This window comes from Rattus norvegicus, chromosome 1 (genome assembly GCF_036323735.1).
Source record: "Rattus norvegicus strain BN/NHsdMcwi chromosome 1, GRCr8, whole genome shotgun sequence".
Classification (NCBI taxonomy): domain Eukaryota; kingdom Metazoa; phylum Chordata; class Mammalia; order Rodentia; family Muridae; genus Rattus; species Rattus norvegicus.
The window spans coordinates 73,635,556-73,640,106 of NC_086019.1; the positions used below are offsets into that span (position 1 = coordinate 73,635,556).

At 41.4% G+C, this 4,551-nt stretch overlaps 1 pseudogene; it reads right to left on the reverse strand.

Annotated features, from left to right (window-relative positions):
- Positions 1-3,600: 3,600 nt before the first annotated feature.
- On the reverse strand, positions 3,601-4,551 carry Bud23-ps4 (BUD23, rRNA methyltransferase and ribosome maturation factor, pseudogene 4; annotated as a pseudogene).

Genomic DNA, 4,551 nt, shown 5'->3' on the forward strand with positions numbered 1-4,551 from the left:
GGACCTACAATGATGAAACTGAAGCTTTTGTCAGGCATCACCCATGATGTGATGGATCTTGGCCATGCAGCTGCATTTCAGTCAACTGTGCTCCTCTAACCTCTCACCTAGTTCCTACAATAATTTCAGGAAATTCACTGGTTCACAAGCTATACTTCTGAGTATTTTCCATTCTACCTCTAACATGCTGTTCCTTCCCCAAAACATGTGTTAGTCTCTATTCTACTTCAAACACATTTTTAAACTTTCACAGGAGATAGAAATTGTCTTTTCAGATGAGCTCATTTCAGTTAATCACCTTTACTTCTACTACGTTGCTGCACATTTCACGATACCATTCGTCGTTATGAATAGTCTGTGTTGAATATGTCTGTATGTAATCGGTTCATCAGATGAGAAACATCAGCATTGCATACATGTGTGTGTATGTATAGCTATCTCAGTGGTCTCCTTAGATTCCAGAGGGCCAAGGGCTGGATCATGTGGCTGATACATAGATAGATAGATACATAGATAGATAGATAGGTAGATAGATAGATAGATAGATAGATAGATAGAGATATAGATATATTTTTTCTCAAAAGACAAAAACTGAACACAACCACCAGCGCTCCCCATACCAAGCAAACAAAATAACACTCCCCAAAAAACAAACAAAACACAGAATACTGTAACCAAATAAACACACACGAACACCCCTGTGGAACCCATTGTATGTTGGATACTACTATTGAACATGAGACCTGTCGTGGAGTGGCTGATATAACCAGTGTCACTATATTGGAAAAATTGAGTTTTCCTCTTCTAGCAGGTTTAAGTGACAGTTCAGTAGTTAATATTTATCCTAGTGACTAGCTTTTTGTTAGTTCATTTTTCATTGTTTCATTTGTTCATTTGAATAATAATGAAATAAAATATAGTAAGATTTTAAAAACTAGTAAGTCCTTTCTCCAGTGTATACTTTCATATTAAATGAGGAAAATTGTTTCTCATGGAGACTGTGTGCACTCACTTATATAATTTTATATCTATGTGTTCACCTCAGAGTCTACTGAGGTAGGACTTTTATCTTAAGAGTCTTGTGCATTTACTGCATTCACAAAGGCTTTCACAAGCACAAACTCTTTGTTATTCTATATTGTCATAGTTCTTCCAAAGAAATTACACCTAATGTAATGCTTAAAAGAGGAGGGACGATCACAGTTTACAGAGGTATGGGGTGTTTGTTGGCATGTTCCAGGCTGTTTTTGCTGGGTTATTTTTTTCTTAAGCTTTATTTCATGTATGTGGTTGCACTATCACTGTCTTCAGACACACCAGAAGAGGGCATCAGATGCGTATTACAGATGGTTGTGAGCGACCTTATGGTTGCTGGGATTTGAACTCAGGACTCTGGAAGAGCAGTCAGTGCTCTTAACCACTGTGCCATCTCTACAGCTCCACAATCCTCCCAACCCTACTCCACCTTAATCCGTTCTAACCCCACAACACTAGGTAGGAGCAGAAACTTAGAGCAGAATGGGTTGGAGACCTCTTTCAGCCAACAAATAACATACTTCCTGTTAATTAGGGTGCTTAGGTTCCTTGGGGAAAGTCCAATCTTCGACTTCAAGATATCTCCAACTTCTTTGGTCAAACAGCAACAGCAACAACCAGGACCAGCAGGGAGGGCAGCAGCCTCTTCCATTTTTCAAGCAAGTCTGGCTGCTTGCAAAGCTCTGCATTCATTCACTCTCCAGAGTCCCAGTAATTACATTATCTGCAGCTGGCAAAATATCATGGCCATCATAGATCAAGAGACAGTCATAACCAATGACTGAGGACAAACGGAAGCAGCCCCAAATCCCACATCTAGGATTAAAACAAAAACATATTCACCCGAGTTTTTAAAAGATCCAAAATTCTCACTACAAGCGTGTAACACAGACTGTGGGCTGGGTGGTTCAGAAGTTAAGAACACATTCATCACTGAGTGAGGATCTGGGTCCTGTCCTCAGGAGTCAGTCAGTCATAACTCTCTAACTCCAGCTTGCAGGGATCCAATTCCTCTGACCTTCATGGGCACCCACACTGCTGTGCACATTTCCAATCACATTCCACTTTATTATTCCAAAATAATAAAAAATTTTTTTAAAAATCAGACCAAAAATGATAATAGGTTTGGCTTAACAAAAAAAAAAAATAAAACAAACAAACAAACAAAAAAACCAAGCATGGTGATTGCTATGACGGAGAAACAGAAGCAATATGTTGGGGAGGGGTGGGGGGAAGTGACATGATTGGCAGCTCTTGGCACAAGTAAACTCTTGGTGGCTTTCTAAGACACCTGGTCTGGTATCCAGTGTGATCAAAGAAGCACACATGGCTTTCTTCAGTTCATATACAGGTAAAATCTTAGAAAGCTGGTAGTTATCAATGTCTGACCATTGTGTCTTAAAGATCTCTCATCCACTTTACATGTTATTTTACATATGCATGTTTACATATTTCTTTGCATCATATTTGATACCATATGCCTGTCATATGTGTTTATCACATCATATTTAATTTGGCTGTGTAATACATATTTATTCAAGTTGTTTCAACTAGTGCCAACCATGTAACTGCCTCTAGATTGGCTGCTATGTAACTGTCTCTAGATTGGAATGCTATGCAACTGTCTCTAGATTGGACTTCTCTAAAACTATTACAGAACACACCCTCCTACTCCATTTATGACTTTAAAATACACCACTTACTCTTTTGTTTCTAAACTGTGGTATGGTAGTAAATTGCAGTATAGAAATGATGTTTAAATATATACTGTGACTAGAGAAAACCCAGACTAACTGTAGGACATTGTACTACTGTACTAAGCTTCTGTATAGACTCCATCAATCTTTTTCTTAGGCATTATGAATCTTAGTTATATTAAATGGGTTGAAAAATTCCTAGAAAATTGGTATAGCACACTTTGGAAAGAGGTCTAAAACATTTATTTAGTGGTGTGTGTGTGTGTGTGTGTGTGTGTGTGTGTGTGTGTGTTTGTGTGTGTGTGTGTGTGTGTGCGTGCGTTGTGTGTGTGTCTGACGTGAAGAAGTCTTTTTTTTTCTTCTACCATTGTAGATATGAGGGAGTGAAATGAGGTGGCAAGCAGCTTATCCACTGACATAGCTCACTGCTCTTTCTAGGCATATTTATAACAGTATTTCTCAAGGTCATTGGCATCAGATGAAAAAAATAAAGGAGAAAGACTGCTCCTGAACACCGATGGCACTGCTCATTTGGGGATTTGATGAGCAAAACCCAGAAGGGTGAAGCTGCCATACAAACAATACAAACAACCACCAAGCTGATTCCTCCTTTTTTTAAAAGTAATTTAATGCATTAAGGACAAAATAAAACATCCTTAGAATTTTTTTCTTTTGGGTTTTTTAATACAGGTTGTTGCTGTGTAGCCCAGACTGGCCTGGAACTTTCCACCTTCTTGTCTCAGATTCCCAGGAGGGTGTTGGGATTACAGGTGTTGGGATAGCCAAATCCAGATCCCTTCAACAATTAGAAAAAAATATTTTGAGAGCTTTCCATCTTTTCTAAAATACTATATTGCAAGCTGCTGACCTTAAACGTTCAATCCAGAAAATTCCTCAGAGGCAGGTCCTGGTTTAGACAGCTTCCACTCTCTGAACAGAGTGGGTGGCCAGGGACCTCTGCAGGACTGGACGCAGGTCTGGGTGCCCAGGCTCTCAGAGCGGGGCTTGTGCTTGCAGCCAGTATACTGGGTGTCAGGTCTGACCTCCTTACCCTGGTGCCTGCATCTCTCCTTCTTCTCTAAGACCCACTCCTGGCTCTTCTTCACCAGGTCCCTCTCTGCCTTCTTTTGTGGAGTCCGATCACTGATGAAAGTAGACTCGGAGGCCTGGTCTGCATCCTAATTCTCAGTCAGCCCCTTTGGCAGGGAGATGAAAGGCCCAGAAAACAGAAGTAGAACTTCTTTGCTTTGGCTCTGTTGGGGAAATTTACCACCACAATGACAGCGAAACCTGCCCTAGTGGCCTGGCTTGTGATCAGATCCAGCTGCTCCTAGTTCTCTGGGTACAGCTGTAGGACCCACGGACTAGGGTACCGAGAAGAAAACAAGTGGTAGTGGCACCTGGCAGGGATATCCGACTTCTTGTTTTCGTTGCAGAGCCACTGCACAGCAGAGCTGCTGATGAAGCCATCAGAAGAACCCAATCTGAAAGGTATTCCCTGGCCCATATTCCCTAGCAGTAGGTCTCCCTGTGTCTCGGTTCAAGGCGGCATCCAACATGGCAGGGCTGATGTCAATGCCCACCCAATAGTGTCCCTCTTCTGAGACATAATCTCCATTCAGTCCAGAAACCCGCAGTTGATGTCTAACAGTTAAGAGGGCTTACCTTCTGGCAAACAGAAAAGCTCCAGCGCTCGCTCAATCATCTTGGTCTGGATGTCAATCATCCGTGAGTTGCGAACGTATTTCCAGGCTTCATTCGGGACATTAAACATCTCTGAAGGTCCGCTATGTTCGGGTCTCCGGCTACGAGATGCCAT